Source organism: Hyla sarda, unplaced genomic scaffold, assembly GCF_029499605.1.
Source record: "Hyla sarda isolate aHylSar1 unplaced genomic scaffold, aHylSar1.hap1 scaffold_722, whole genome shotgun sequence".
Classification (NCBI taxonomy): Eukaryota; Metazoa; Chordata; class Amphibia; order Anura; family Hylidae; genus Hyla; species Hyla sarda.
In genome coordinates, this window is record NW_026610743.1 from 70,894 (window position 1) to 87,189 (window position 16,296).

General features: G+C 46.0%; 7 non-coding genes across 7 annotated transcripts; all 7 read left to right on the forward strand.

The window, feature by feature from the left end:
- Positions 1 to 1,440: 1,440 nt before the first annotated feature.
- LOC130344550 (U2 spliceosomal RNA) lies at positions 1,441 to 1,631 on the forward strand. The gene has a single exon (XR_008883453.1). It is a non-coding gene; the product is annotated as a U2 spliceosomal RNA (small nuclear RNA).
- Positions 1,632 to 3,717: 2,086 nt separating this feature from the next.
- LOC130344551 (U2 spliceosomal RNA) lies at positions 3,718 to 3,908 on the forward strand. Its single transcript, XR_008883454.1, has one exon. It is a non-coding gene; the product is annotated as a U2 spliceosomal RNA (small nuclear RNA).
- Positions 3,909 to 5,991: 2,083 nt separating this feature from the next.
- On the forward strand, positions 5,992 to 6,182 carry LOC130344553 (U2 spliceosomal RNA). Its single transcript, XR_008883455.1, has one exon. It is a non-coding gene; the product is annotated as a U2 spliceosomal RNA (small nuclear RNA).
- A 2,087-nt stretch (positions 6,183 to 8,269) lies between these two features.
- Positions 8,270 to 8,460, forward strand: LOC130344554 (U2 spliceosomal RNA). Its single transcript, XR_008883456.1, has one exon. It is a non-coding gene; the product is annotated as a U2 spliceosomal RNA (small nuclear RNA).
- A 2,074-nt stretch (positions 8,461 to 10,534) lies between these two features.
- On the forward strand, positions 10,535 to 10,725 carry LOC130344555 (U2 spliceosomal RNA). Its single transcript, XR_008883457.1, has one exon. It is a non-coding gene; the product is annotated as a U2 spliceosomal RNA (small nuclear RNA).
- A 2,093-nt stretch (positions 10,726 to 12,818) lies between these two features.
- Positions 12,819 to 13,009, forward strand: LOC130344556 (U2 spliceosomal RNA). Its single transcript, XR_008883458.1, has one exon. It is a non-coding gene; the product is annotated as a U2 spliceosomal RNA (small nuclear RNA).
- A 2,095-nt stretch (positions 13,010 to 15,104) lies between these two features.
- LOC130344557 (U2 spliceosomal RNA) lies at positions 15,105 to 15,295 on the forward strand. The gene has a single exon (XR_008883459.1). It is a non-coding gene; the product is annotated as a U2 spliceosomal RNA (small nuclear RNA).
- The last annotated feature ends 1,001 nt before the right edge of the window (positions 15,296 to 16,296 follow it).

Genomic DNA, 16,296 nt, shown 5'->3' on the forward strand with positions numbered 1-16,296 from the left:
TGCTATTGTGCACCTACCTGATGCATCAGAAGGTGCAAGGCCCTTGTTAAATTCTGTGCACAGACTTTGAGATCTATACTTTAGACTGTATCTAAACCTGCTCCAACATGGACTGACATTCTGGCCTACTTTCAGCCGATGCGACTTGTCTGTCGCTGAACAGTCGCTTTTTATGTATTCAGCACCTATGTATAATGTTGTAAAAATGCTCTAGAAGCTAAAGTCGCAGAAATGTCACACATATTTGGCCTGCAACTTTCTGTGCGACAAATTCAGACAGGAAAAATCAGTATAAATCCTTAGAAAATTATCCCCCAGTGTCTCCATCTGCTGGCGGTATTGAATAAGCATTGCTGCACTGATGGGGTATGCATTAGACGAAAAAAAAGAAGAAAAAGAAGAATAATACGGCCAGAAAAGAGGCGAAAAGGAGAAAAACGTAAAAAAACGTGAAAAAAAAGTAAGAGGAAGAGAAGGGAAAAAAAGGTGGAAATGGGTTTAAAAGTGATTTCGGCGGAGAATATATATATATATATATATATATATATATATATATATATATATATACGCGCACACACACACATATATATAAACGTATTCTCCGTTGAGATATTGCAGCCGCTGCTGTGTCCAGGCCCAGGAGCCTTAGCACTGTGCTGTGATGTCACTCAATACCACTGACATCACTAGGTGTAAACAACATCTCTCCTTTGCTGTGTATGTGACTATGGAGCTGTTTGGTGATGTCGTCTATTATGGCCTTCATAGAAGCAACAGGAGATTGTTGCATCCATCTAGAACCCTCAGAACTACAGTGCTATGATGTCACTCACTTCCACAGGCCTTGCAGAGTGTAAACAACAACAACCCAGCTTTGTTGTGTATGTAACCATAGGGATTTGTGATGTCACCTAGAACCTTCACAGCAGCGACAGCTTTATGAGGAGCATCAGCACTGCTCTGCCTGAGCAGAACCATCACCGCCATAGGTTGTCAAATAACCCGGGTTTAACCCACACAGGTAAGTCCAATGGGGTGCAGGCATGTCCTCTATGCTTACAGCTTCCCGTGGGTGTTGGTTTGATACCGTTTGGGGACAGCCAAGGAGGCATCTGCAGGCAACAAAGGTAGGTGTGTGCTTGTGTGTGTGTTTCCTATGCAGATCCTAAGCCCAGTGTCACATGCAAGTAGGAGGAGTAAGAAGGGTTCCTGGCAAATCCGGGTTATGGATTGCATTTAAAAAGGCCCCGTGGGAGTGCAATGGGCCCCTGTCTTGCTGCTTAGCAATAATGGTATGGGTTTAGGTTCTGCTGTGTGTACTGGTGGTTGACTGCCCCCCAGCCCAGAGTGTGCATGGAAAATTGTCTGGCAGCCTCCCTGACAGCAAGCAGTGATAGTGCCCATGAAGGGCACCTTGTTGGGCCCGCCCTTTTCACGGTTATCGCTTCTCGGCCTTTTGGCTAAGATCAAGTGTAGTATCTGTTCTTATCAGTTTAATATCTGATACGTCCCCTATCTGGGGACCATATATTAAATGGATTTTTGAGAACGGGGGCCGATTTCGAAGCTTGCTTCCGTCGCCCTATGCATTGACCCGATATGGCAGTATCTTCGGGTACAGTGCACCACCCCCTTACAGGGTTAAAAAGAAAGATTCCTACTTTCATTGCTACCTGCTTGCTGGCTAGCCAGCTAGCCAGCCCTGTGGGCCTTGCTGCTGCTGCAGCCAAAAAACAAAAGGTGGTGCTGCTGCTACTTCTGCTGCTTCTGCTTCTGCTTGTGTCTGGCCGCTGTTGGAGCGTCCAGGCACAGGACTTCTGCTGCTGCTGACTAAATGGCCTCCTTAATTGGATCATTTGAGTAGCCAGCACACCTGTGCAGGTAGGGCATGACATGATAGGCAGCTGCCTTGATAGCGGGTGGGTGCTGAATGTTCCTAATTGACAAAATAAGATTAATGCTTATGAAGAAATATAAAATCTCATCCCTTCCCCAATATCGCGCCACACCCCTACCCCTTAATTCCCTGGTTGAACTTGATGGACATATGTCTTTTTTCGACCGTACTAACTATGTAACTATGTAACATAACATGGGGGGGGGGGGGTCTCCTGGCTGTTCACACAGGTGTGTCATTGCTGTACATTGACCATGCATTGCTTCTGTGGTATTGCAAAGGCAAAGACAAATGCTTCCAGCCATCCATTGCACTAATGGATTGGTCATCAGCTGGCTGTCTATGTCCCGCATCAATATAGACCAAAGTACAGAGGGTTAGGCTATGCTATTGTGCACCTACCTGATGCATCAGAAGGTGCGAGGCCCTTGCTAAATTCTGTGCACAGACTTTGAGATCTATACTTTAGACTGTATCTAAACCTGCTCCAACATGGACTGACATTCTGGCCTACTTTCAGCCGATGCGACTTGTCTGTCGCTGAACAGTCGCTTTTTATGTATTCAGCACCTATGTATAATGTTGTAAAAATGCTCTAGAAGCTAAAGTCGCAGAAATGTCACACATATTTGGCCTGCAACTTTCTGTGCGACAAATTCAGACAGGAAAAATCAGTATAAATCCTTAGAAAATTATCCCCCAGTGTCTCCATCTGCTGGCGGTATTGAATAAGCATTGCTGCACTGATGGGGTATGCATTAGACGAAAAAAAAGAAGAAAAAGAAGAATAATACGCCCAGAAAAGAGGCGAAAAGGAGAAAAACGTAAAAAAACGTGAAAAAAAAGTAAGAGGAAGAGAAGGGAAAAAAAGGTGGAAATGGGTTTAAAAGTGATTTCGGCGGAGATATATATATATATATATATATATATATATATATATATATATACGCGCACACACACACATATATATAAACGTATTCTCCGTTGAGATATTGCAGCCGCTGCTGTGTCCAGGCCCAGGAGCCTTAGCACTGTGCTGTGATGTCACTCAATACCACTGACATCACTAGGTGTAAACAACATCTCTCCTTTGCTGTGTATGTGACTATGGAGCTGTTTGGTGATGTCGTCTATTATGGCCTTCATAGAAGCAACAGGAGATTGTTGCATCCATCTAGAACCCTCAGAACTACAGTGCTATGATGTCACTCACTTCCACAGGCCTTGCAGAGTGTAAACAACAACAACCCAGCTTTGTTGTGTATGTAACCATAGGGATTTGTGATGTCACCTAGAACCTTCACAGCAGCGACAGCTTTATGAGGAGCATCAGCACTGCTCTGCCTGAGCAGAACCATCACCGCCATAGGTTGTCAAATAACCCGGGTTTAACCCACACAGGTAAGTCCAATGGGGTGCAGGCATGTCCTCTATGCTTACAGCTTCCCGTGGGTGTTGGTTTGATACCGTTTGGGGACAGCCAAGGAGGCATCTGCAGGCAACAAAGGTAGGTGTGTGCTTGTGTGTGTGTTTCCTATGCAGATCCTAAGCCCAGTGTCACATGCAAGTAGGAGGAGTAAGAAGGGTTCCTGGCAAATCCGGGTTATGGATTGCATTTAAAAAGGCCCCGTGGGAGTGCAATGGGCCCCTGTCTTGCTGCTTAGCAATAATGGTATGGGTTTAGGTTCTGCTGTGTGTACTGGTGGTTGACTGCCCCCCAGCCCAGAGTGTGCATGGAAAATTGTCTGGCAGCCTCCCTGACAGCAAGCAGTGATAGTGCCCATGAAGGGCACCTTGTTGGGCCCGCCCCTTTCACGGTTATCGCTTCTCGGCCTTTTGGCTAAGATCAAGTGTAGTATCTGTTCTTATCAGTTTAATATCTGATACGTCCCCTATCTGGGGACCATATATTAAATGGATTTTTGAGAACGGGGGCCGATTTCGAAGCTTGCTTCCGTCGCCCTATGCATTGACCCGATATGGCAGTATCTTCGGGTACAGTGCACCACCCCCTTACAGGGTTAAAAAGAAAGATTCCTACTTTCATTGCTACCTGCTTGCTGGCTAGCCAGCTAGCCAGCCCTGTGGGCCTTGCTGCTGCTGCAGCCAAAAAACAAAAGGTGGTGCTGCTGCTGCTTCTGCTGCTTCTGCTTCTGCTTGTGTCTGGCCGCTGTTGGAGCGTCCAGGCACAGGACTTCTGCTGCTGCTGACTAAATGGCCTCCTTAATTGGATCATTTGAGTAGCCAGCACACCTGTGCAGGTAGGGCATGACATGATAGGCAGCTGCCTTGATAGCGGGTGGGTGCTGAATGTTCCTAATTGACAAAATAAGATTAATGCTTATGAAGAAATATAAAATCTCATCCCTTCCCCAATATCGCGCCACACCCCTACCCCTTAATTCCCTGGTTGAACTTGATGGACATATGTCTTTTTTCGACCGTACTAACTATGTAACTATGTAACATAACATGGGGGGGGGGTCTCCTGGCTGTTCACACAGGTGTGTCATTGCTGTACATTGACCATGCATTGCTTCTGTGGTATTGCAAAGGCAAAGACAAATGCTTCCAGCCATCCATTGCACTAATGGATTGGTCATCAGCTGGCTGTCTATGTCCCGCATCAATATAGACCAAAGTACAGAGGGTTAGGCTATGCTATTGTGCACCTACCTGATGCATCAGAAGGTGCGAGGCCCTTGTTAAATTCTGTGCACAGACTTTGAGATCTATACTTTAGACTGTATCTAAACCTGCTCCAACATGGACTGACATTCTGGCCTACTTTCAGCCGATGCGACTTGTCTGTCGCTGAACAGTCGCTTTTTATGTATTCAGCACCTATGTATAATGTTGTAAAAATGCTCTAGAAGCTAAAGTCGCAGAAATGTCACACATATTTGGCCTGCAACTTTCTGTGCGACAAATTCAGACAGGAAAAATCAGTATAAATCCTTAGAAAATTATCCCCCAGTGTCTCCATCTGCTGGCGGTATTGAATAAGCATTGCTGCACTGATGGGGTATGCATTAGACGAAAAAAAAGAAGAAAAAGAAGAATAATACGGCCAGAAAAGAGGCGAAAAGGAGAAAAACGTAAAAAAACGTGAAAAAAAAGTAAGAGGAAGAGAAGGGAAAAAAAGGTGGAAATGGGTTTAAAAGTGATTTCGGCGGAGAAATATATATATATATATATATATATATATATATATATATATACGCGCACACACACACATATATATAAACGTATTCTCCGTTGAGATATTGCAGCCGCTGCTGTGTCCAGGCCCAGGAGCCTTAGCACTGTGCTGTGATGTCACTCAATACCACTGACATCACTAGGTGTAAACAACATCTCTCCTTTGCTGTGTATGTGACTATGGAGCTGTTTGGTGATGTCGTCTATTATGGCCTTCATAGAAGCAACAGGAGATTGTTGCATCCATCTAGAACCCTCAGAACTACAGTGCTATGATGTCACTCACTTCCACAGGCCTTGCAGAGTGTAAACAACAACAACCCAGCTTTGTTGTGTATGTAACCATAGGGATTTGTGATGTCACCTAGAACCTTCACAGCAGCGACAGCTTTATGAGGAGCATCAGCACTGCTCTGCCTGAGCAGAACCATCACCGCCATAGGTTGTCAAATAACCCGGGTTTAACCCACACAGGTAAGTCCAATGGGGTGCAGGCATGTCCTCTATGCTTACAGCTTCCCGTGGGTGTTGGTTTGATACCGTTTGGGGACAGCCAAGGAGGCATCTGCAGGCAACAAAGGTAGGTGTGTGCTTGTGTGTGTGTTTCCTATGCAGATCCTAAGCCCAGTGTCACATGCAAGTAGGAGGAGTAAGAAGGGTTCCTGGCAAATCCGGGTTATGGATTGCATTTAAAAAGGCCCCGTGGGAGTGCAATGGGCCCCTGTCTTGCTGCTTAGCAATAATGGTATGGGTTTAGGTTCTGCTGTGTGTACTGGTGGTTGACTGCCCCCCAGCCCAGAGTGTGCATGGAAAATTGTCTGGCAGCCTCCCTGACAGCAAGCAGTGATAGTGCCCATGAAGGGCACCTTGTTGGGCCCGCCCTTTTCACGGTTATCGCTTCTCGGCCTTTTGGCTAAGATCAAGTGTAGTATCTGTTCTTATCAGTTTAATATCTGATACGTCCCCTATCTGGGGACCATATATTAAATGGATTTTTGAGAACGGGGGCCGATTTCGAAGCTTGCTTCCGTCGCCCTATGCATTGACCCGATATGGCAGTATCTTCGGGTACAGTGCACCACCCCCTTACAGGGTTAAAAAGAAAGATTCCTACTTTCATTGCTACCTGCTTGCTGGCTAGCCAGCTAGCCAGCCCTGTGGGCCTTGCTGCTGCTGCAGCCAAAAAACAAAAGGTGGTGCTGCTGCTACTTCTGCTGCTTCTGCTTCTGCTTGTGTCTGGCCGCTGTTGGAGCGTCCAGGCACAGGACTTCTGCTGCTGCTGACTAAATGGCCTCCTTAATTGGATCATTTGAGTAGCCAGCACACCTGTGCAGGTAGGGCATGACATGATAGGCAGCTGCCTTGATAGCGGGTGGGTGCTGAATGTTCCTAATTGACAAAATAAGATTAATGCTTATGAAGAAATATAAAATCTCATCCCTTCCCCAATATCGCGCCACACCCCTACCCCTTAATTCCCTGGTTGAACTTGATGGACATATGTCTTTTTTCGACCGTACTAACTATGTAACTATGTAACATAACATGGGGGGGGGGGGGGGGTCTCCTGGCTGTTCACACAGGTGTGTCATTGCTGTACATTGACCATGCATTGCTTCTGTGGTATTGCAAAGGCAAAGACAAATGCTTCCAGCCATCCATTGCACTAATGGATTGGTCATCAGCTGGCTGTCTATGTCCCGCATCAATATAGACCAAAGTACAGAGGGTTAGGCTATGCTATTGTGCACCTACCTGATGCATCAGAAGGTGCGAGGCCCTTGCTAAATTCTGTGCACAGACTTTGAGATCTATACTTTAGACTGTATCTAAACCTGCTCCAACATGGACTGACATTCTGGCCTACTTTCAGCCGATGCGACTTGTCTGTCGCTGAACAGTCGCTTTTTATGTATTCAGCACCTATGTATAATGTTGTAAAAATGCTCTAGAAGCTAAAGTCGCAGAAATGTCACACATATTTGGCCTGCAACTTTCTGTGCGACAAATTCAGACAGGAAAAATCAGTATAAATCCTTAGAAAATTATCCCCCAGTGTCTCCATCTGCTGGCGGTATTGAATAAGCATTGCTGCACTGATGGGGTATGCATTAGACGAAAAAAAAGAAGAAAAAGAAGAATAATACGCCCAGAAAAGAGGCGAAAAGGAGAAAAACGTAAAAAAACGTGAAAAAAAAGTAAGAGGAAGAGAAGGGAAAAAAAGGTGGAAATGGGTTTAAAAGTGATTTCGGCGGAGATATATATATATATATATATATATATATATATATATATATACGCGCACACACACACATATATATAAACGTATTCTCCGTTGAGATATTGCAGCCGCTGCTGTGTCCAGGCCCAGGAGCCTTAGCACTGTGCTGTGATGTCACTCAATACCACTGACATCACTAGGTGTAAACAACATCTCTCCTTTGCTGTGTATGTGACTATGGAGCTGTTTGGTGATGTCGTCTATTATGGCCTTCATAGAAGCAACAGGAGATTGTTGCATCCATCTAGAACCCTCAGAACTACAGTGCTATGATGTCACTCACTTCCACAGGCCTTGCAGAGTGTAAACAACAACAACCCAGCTTTGTTGTGTATGTAACCATAGGGATTTGTGATGTCACCTAGAACCTTCACAGCAGCGACAGCTTTATGAGGAGCATCAGCACTGCTCTGCCTGAGCAGAACCATCACCGCCATAGGTTGTCAAATAACCCGGGTTTAACCCACACAGGTAAGTCCAATGGGGTGCAGGCATGTCCTCTATGCTTACAGCTTCCCGTGGGTGTTGGTTTGATACCGTTTGGGGACAGCCAAGGAGGCATCTGCAGGCAACAAAGGTAGGTGTGTGCTTGTGTGTGTGTTTCCTATGCAGATCCTAAGCCCAGTGTCACATGCAAGTAGGAGGAGTAAGAAGGGTTCCTGGCAAATCCGGGTTATGGATTGCATTTAAAAAGGCCCCGTGGGAGTGCAATGGGCCCCTGTCTTGCTGCTTAGCAATAATGGTATGGGTTTAGGTTCTGCTGTGTGTACTGGTGGTTGACTGCCCCCCAGCCCAGAGTGTGCATGGAAAATTGTCTGGCAGCCTCCCTGACAGCAAGCAGTGATAGTGCCCATGAAGGGCACCTTGTTGGGCCCGCCCCTTTCACGGTTATCGCTTCTCGGCCTTTTGGCTAAGATCAAGTGTAGTATCTGTTCTTATCAGTTTAATATCTGATACGTCCCCTATCTGGGGACCATATATTAAATGGATTTTTGAGAACGGGGGCCGATTTCGAAGCTTGCTTCCGTCGCCCTATGCATTGACCCGATATGGCAGTATCTTCGGGTACAGTGCACCACCCCCTTACAGGGTTAAAAAGAAAGATTCCTACTTTCATTGCTACCTGCTTGCTGGCTAGCCAGCTAGCCAGCCCTGTGGGCCTTGCTGCTGCTGCAGCCAAAAAACAAAAGGTGGTGCTGCTGCTGCTTCTGCTGCTTCTGCTTCTGCTTGTGTCTGGCCGCTGTTGGAGCGTCCAGGCACAGGACTTCTGCTGCTGCTGACTAAATGGCCTCCTTAATTGGATCATTTGAGTAGCCAGCACACCTGTGCAGGTAGGGCATGACATGATAGGCAGCTGCCTTGATAGCGGGTGGGTGCTGAATGTTCCTAATTGACAAAATAAGATTAATGCTTATGAAGAAATATAAAATCTCATCCCTTCCCCAATATCGCGCCACACCCCTACCCCTTAATTCCCTGGTTGAACTTGATGGACATATGTCTTTTTTCGACCGTACTAACTATGTAACATAACATGGGGGGGGGGGTCTCCTGGCTGTTCACACAGGTGTGTCATTGCTGTACATTGACCATGCATTGCTTCTGTGGTATTGCAAAGGCAAAGACAAATGCTTCCAGCCATCCATTGCACTAATGGATTGGTCATCAGCTGGCTGTCTATGTCCCGCATCAATATAGACCAAAGTACAGAGGGTTAGGCTATGCTATTGTGCACCTACCTGATGCATCAGAAGGTGCGAGGCCCTTGCTAAATTCTGTGCACAGACTTTGAGATCTATACTTTAGACTGTATCTAAACCTGCTCCAACATGGACTGACATTCTGGCCTACTTTCAGCCGATGCGACTTGTCTGTCGCTGAACAGTCGCTTTTTATGTATTCAGCACCTATGTATAATGTTGTAAAAATGCTCTAGAAGCTAAAGTCGCAGAAATGTCACACATATTTGGCCTGCAACTTTCTGTGCGACAAATTCAGACAGGAAAAATCAGTATAAATCCTTAGAAAATTATCCCCCAGTGTCTCCATCTGCTGGCGGTATTGAATAAGCATTGCTGCACTGATGGGGTATGCATTAGACGAAAAAAAAGAAGAAAAAGAAGAATAATACGCCCAGAAAAGAGGCGAAAAGGAGAAAAACGTAAAAAAACGTGAAAAAAAAGTAAGAGGAAGAGAAGGGAAAAAAAGGTGGAAATGGGTTTAAAAGTGATTTCGGCGGAGAAATATATATAGATATATATATATATATATATATATATATACGCGCACACACACACATATATATAAACGTATTCTCCGTTGAGATATTGCAGCCGCTGCTGTGTCCAGGCCCAGGAGCCTTAGCACTGTGCTGTGATGTCACTCAATACCACTGACATCACTAGGTGTAAACAACATCTCTCCTTTGCTGTGTATGTGACTATGGAGCTGTTTGGTGATGTCGTCTATTATGGCCTTCATAGAAGCAACAGGAGATTGTTGCATCCATCTAGAACCCTCAGAACTACAGTGCTATGATGTCACTCACTTCCACAGGCCTTGCAGAGTGTAAACAACAACAACCCAGCTTTGTTGTGTATGTAACCATAGGGATTTGTGATGTCACCTAGAACCTTCACAGCAGCGACAGCTTTATGAGGAGCATCAGCACTGCTCTGCCTGAGCAGAACCATCACCGCCATAGGTTGTCAAATAACCCGGGTTTAACCCACACAGGTAAGTCCAATGGGGTGCAGGCATGTCCTCTATGCTTACAGCTTCCCGTGGGTGTTGGTTTGATACCGTTTGGGGACAGCCAAGGAGGCATCTGCAGGCAACAAAGGTAGGTGTGTGCTTGTGTGTGTGTTTCCTATGCAGATCCTAAGCCCAGTGTCACATGCAAGTAGGAGGAGTAAGAAGGGTTCCTGGCAAATCCGGGTTATGGATTGCATTTAAAAAGGCCCCGTGGGAGTGCAATGGGCCCCTGTCTTGCTGCTTAGCAATAATGGTATGGGTTTAGGTTCTGCTGTGTGTACTGGTGGTTGACTGCCCCCCAGCCCAGAGTGTGCATGGAAAATTGTCTGGCAGCCTCCCTGACAGCAAGCAGTGATAGTGCCCATGAAGGGCACCTTGTTGGGCCCGCCCCTTTCACGGTTATCGCTTCTCGGCCTTTTGGCTAAGATCAAGTGTAGTATCTGTTCTTATCAGTTTAATATCTGATACGTCCCCTATCTGGGGACCATATATTAAATGGATTTTTGAGAACGGGGGCCGATTTCGAAGCTTGCTTCCGTCGCCCTATGCATTGACCCGATATGGCAGTATCTTCGGGTACAGTGCACCACCCCCTTACAGGGTTAAAAAGAAAGATTCCTACTTTCATTGCTACCTGCTTGCTGGCTAGCCAGCTAGCCAGCCCTGTGGGCCTTGCTGCTGCTGCAGCCAAAAAACAAAAGGTGGTGCTGCTGCTGCTTCTGCTGCTTCTGCTTCTGCTTGTGTCTGTCCGCTGTTGGAGCGTCCAGGCACAGGACTTCTGCTGCTGCTGACTAAATGGCCTCCTTAATTGGATCATTTGAGTAGCCAGCACACCTGTGCAAGTAGGGCATGACATGATAGGCAGCTGCCTTGATAGCGGGTGGGTGCTGAATGTTCCTAATTGACAAAATAAGATTAATGCTTATGAAGAAATATAAAATCTCATCCCTTCCCCAATATCGCGCCACACCCCTACCCCTTAATTCCCTGGTTGAACTTGATGGACATATGTCTTTTTTCGACCGTACTAACTATGTAACTATGTAACATAACATGGGGGGGGGGGGGGGGGTCTCCTGGCTGTTCACACAGGTGTGTCATTGCTGTACATTGACCATGCATTGCTTCTGTGGTATTGCAAAGGCAAAGACAAATGCTTCCAGCCATCCATTGCACTAATGGATTGGTCATCAGCTGGCTGTCTATGTCCCGCATCAATATAGACCAAAGTACAGAGGGTTAGGCTATGCTATTGTGCACCTACCTGATGCATCAGAAGGTGCGAGGCCCTTGCTAAATTCTGTGCACAGACTTTGAGATCTATACTTTAGACTGTATCTAAACCTGCTCCAACATGGACTGACATTCTGGCCTACTTTCAGCCGATGCGACTTGTCTGTCGCTGAACAGTCGCTTTTTATGTATTCAGCACCTATGTATAATGTTGTAAAAATGCTCTAGAAGCTAAAGTCGCAGAAATGTCACACATATTTGGCCTGCAACTTTCTGTGCGACAAATTCAGACAGGAAAAATCAGTATAAATCCTTAGAAAATTATCCCCCAGTGTCTCCATCTGCTGGCGGTATTGAATAAGCATTGCTGCACTGATGGGGTATGCATTAGACGAAAAAAAAAGAAGAAAAAGAAGAATAATACGCCCAGAAAAGAGGCGAAAAGGAGAAAAACGTAAAAAAACGTGAAAAAAAAGTAAGAGGAAGAGAAGGGAAAAAAAGGTGGAAATGGGTTTAAAAGTGATTTCGGCGGAGAAATATATATATATATATATATATATATATATATATATATATATACGCGCACACACACACATATATATAAACGTATTCTCCGTTGAGATATTGCAGCCGCTGCTGTGTCCAGGCCCAGGAGCCTTAGCACTGTGCTGTGATGTCACTCAATACCACTGACATCACTAGGTGTAAACAACATCTCTCCTTTGCTGTGTATGTGACTATGGAGCTGTTTGGTGATGTCGTCTATTATGGCCTTCATAGAAGCAACAGGAGATTGTTGCATCCATCTAGAACCCTCAGAACTACAGTGCTATGATGTCACTCACTTCCACAGGCCTTGCAGAGTGTAAACAACAACAACCCAGCTTTGTTGTGTATGTAACCATAGGGATTTGTGATGTCACCTAGAACCTTCACAGCAGCGACAGCTTTATGAGGAGCATCAGCACTGCTCTGCCTGAGCAGAACCATCACCGCCATAGGTTGTCAAATAACCCGGGTTTAACCCACACAGGTAAGTCCAATGGGGTGCAGGCATGTCCTCTATGCTTACAGCTTCCCGTGGGTGTTGGTTTGATACCGTTTGGGGACAGCCAAGGAGGCATCTGCAGGCAACAAAGGTAGGTGTGTGCTTGTGTGTGTGTTTCCTATGCAGATCCTAAGCCCAGTGTCACATGCAAGTAGGAGGAGTAAGAAGGGTTCCTGGAAAATCCGGGTTATGGATTGCATTTAAAAAGGCCCCGTGGGAGTGCAATGGGCCCCTGTCTTGCTGCTTAGCAATAATGGTATGGGTTTAGGTTCTGCTGTGTGTACTGGTGGTTGACTGCCCCCCAGCCCAGAGTGTGCATGGAAAATTGTCTGGCAGCCTCCCTGACAGCAAGCAGTGATAGTGCCCATGAAGGGCACCTTGTTGGGCCCGCCCCTTTCACGGTTATCGCTTCTCGGCCTTTTGGCTAAGATCAAGTGTAGTATCTGTTCTTATCAGTTTAATATCTGATACGTCCCCTATCTGGGGACCATATATTAAATGGATTTTTGAGAACGGGGGCCGATTTCGAAGCTTGCTTCCGTCGCCCTATGCATTGACCCGATATGGCAGTATCTTCGGGTACAGTGCACCACCCCCTTACAGGGTTAAAAAGAAAGATTCCTACTTTCATTGCTACCTGCTTGCTGGCTAGCCAGCTAGCCAGCCCTGTGGGCCTTGCTGCTGCTGCAGCCAAAAAACAAAAGGTGGTGCTGCTGCTGCTTCTGCTGCTTCTGCTTCTGCTTGTGTCTGGCCGCTGTTGGAGCGTCCAGGCACAGGACTTCTGCTGCTGCTGACTAAATGGCCTCCTTAATTGGATCATTTGAGTAGCCAGCACACCTGTGCAGGTAGGGCATGACATGATAGGCAGCTGCCTTGATAGCGGGTGGGTGCTGAATGTTCCTAATTGACAAAATAAGATTAATGCTTATGAAGAAATATAAAATCTCATCCCTTCCCCAATATCGCGCCACACCCCTACCCCTTAATTCCCTGGTTGAACTTGATGGACATATGTCTTTTTTCGACCGTACTAACTATGTAACTATGTAACATAACATGGGGGGGGGGGGGGGGTCTCCTGGCTGTTCACACAGGTGTGTCATTGCTGTACATTGACCATGCATTGCTTCTGTGGTATTGCAAAGGCAAAGACAAATGCTTCCAGCCATCCATTGCACTAATGGATTGGTCATCAGCTGGCTGTCTATGTCCCGCATCAATATAGACCAAAGTACAGAGGGTTAGGCTATGCTATTGTGCACCTACCTGATGCATCAGAAGGTGCGAGGCCCTTGCTAAATTCTGTGCACAGACTTTGAGATCTATACTTTAGACTGTATCTAAACCTGCTCCAACATGGACTGACATTCTGGCCTACTTTCAGCCGATGCGACTTGTCTGTCGCTGAACAGTCGCTTTTTATGTATTCAGCACCTATGTATAATGTTGTAAAAATGCTCTAGAAGCTAAAGTCGCAGAAATGTCACACATATTTGGCCTGCAACTTTCTGTGCGACAAATTCAGACAGGAAAAATCAGTATAAATCCTTAGAAAATTATCCCCCAGTGTCTCCATCTGCTGGCGGTATTGAATAAGCATTGCTGCACTGATGGGGTATGCATTAGACGAAAAAAAAGAAGAAAAAGAAGAATAATACGCCCAGAAAAGAGGCGAAAAGGAGAAAAACGTAAAAAAACGTGAAAAAAAAGTAAGAGGAAGAGAAGGGAAAAAAAGGTGGAAATGGGTTTAAAAGTGATTTCGGCGGAGAAATATATATATATATATATATATATATATATATATATATATATATATACGCGCACACACACACATATATATAAACGTATTCTCCGTTGAGATATTGCAGCCGCTGCTGTGTCCAGGCCCAGGAGCCTTAGCACTGTGCTGTGATGTCACTCAATACCACTGACATCACTAGGTGTAAACAACATCTCTCCTTTGCTGTGTATGTGACTATGGAGCTGTTTGGTGATGTCGTCTATTATGGCCTTCATAGAAGCAACAGGAGATTGTTGCATCCATCTAGAACCCTCAGAACTACAGTGCTATGATGTCACTCACTTCCACAGGCCTTGCAGAGTGTAAACAACAACAACCCAGCTTTGTTGTGTATGTAACCATAGGGATTTGTGATGTCACCTAGAACCTTCACAGCAGCGACAGCTTTATGAGGAGCATCAGCACTGCTCTGCCTGAGCAGAACCATCACCGCCATAGGTTGTCAAATAACCCGGGTTTAACCCACACAGGTAAGTCCAATGGGGTGCAGGCATGTCCTCTATGCTTACAGCTTCCCGTGGGTGTTGGTTTGATACCGTTTGGGGACAGCCAAGGAGGCATCTGCAGGCAACAAAGGTAGGTGTGTGCTTGTGTGTGTGTTTCCTATGCAGATCCTAAGCCCAGTGTCACATGCACGTAGGAGGAGTAAGAAGGGTTCCTGGCAAATCCGGGTTATGGATTGCATTTAAAAAGGCCCCGTGGGAGTGCAATGGGCCCCTGTCTTGCTGCTTAGCAATAATGGTATGGGTTTAGGTTCTGCTGTGTGTACTGGTGGTTGACTGCCCCCCAGCCCAGAGTGTGCATGGAAAATTGTCTGGCAGCCTCCCTGACAGCAAGCAGTGATAGTGCCCATGAAGGGCACCTTGTTGGGCCCGCCCCTTTCACGGTTATCGCTTCTCGGCCTTTTGGCTAAGATCAAGTGTAGTATCTGTTCTTATCAGTTTAATATCTGATACGTCCCCTATCTGGGGACCATATATTAAATGGATTTTTGAGAACGGGGGCCGATTTCGAAGCTTGCTTCCGTCGCCCTATGCATTGACCCGATATGGCAGTATCTTCGGGTACAGTGCACCACCCCCTTACAGGGTTAAAAAGAAAGATTCCTACTTTCATTGCTACCTGCTTGCTGGCTAGCCAGCTAGCCAGCCCTGTGGGCCTTGCTGCTGCTGCTGCAGCCAAAAAACAAAAGGTGGTGCTGCTGCTGCTGCTTCTGCTGCTTCTGCTTCTGCTTGTGTCTGGCCACTGTTGGAGCGTCCAGGCACAGGACTTCTGCTGCTGCTGACGACTAAATGGCCTCCTTAATTGGATCATTTGAGTAGCCAGCACACCTGTGCAGGTAGGGCATGACATGATAGGCAGCTGCCTTGATAGCGGGTGGGTGCTGAATGTTCCTAATTGACAAAATAAGATTAATGCTTATGAAGAAATATAAAATCTCATCCCTTCCCCAATATCGCGCCACACCCCTACCCCTTAATTCCCTGGTTGAACTTGATGGACATATGTCTTTTTTCGACCGTACTAACTATGTAACTATGTAACATAACATGGGGGGGGGGGGGGGTCTCCTGGCTGTTCACACAGGTGTGTCATTGCTGTACATTGACCATGCATTGCTTCTGTGGTATTGCAAAGGCAAAGACAAATGCTTCCAGCCATCCATTGCACTAATGGATTGGTCATCAGCTGGCTGTCTATGTCCCGCATCAATATAGACCAAAGTACAGAGGGTTAGGCTATGCTATTGTGCACCTACCTGATGCATCAGAAGGTGCGAGGCCCTTGCTAAATTCTGTGCACAGACTTTGAGATCTATACTTTAGACTGTATCTAAACCTGCTCCAACATGGACTGACATTCTGGCCTACTTTCAGCCGATGCGACTTGTCTGTCGCTGAACAGTCGCTTTTTATGTATTCAGCACCTATGTATAATGTTGTAAAAATGCTCTAGAAGCTAAAGTCGCAGAAATGTCACACATATTTGGCCTGCAACTTTCTGTGCGACAAATTCAGACAGGAAAAATCAGTATAAATCCTTAGAAAATTATCCCCCAGTGTCTCCATCTGCTGGCGGTA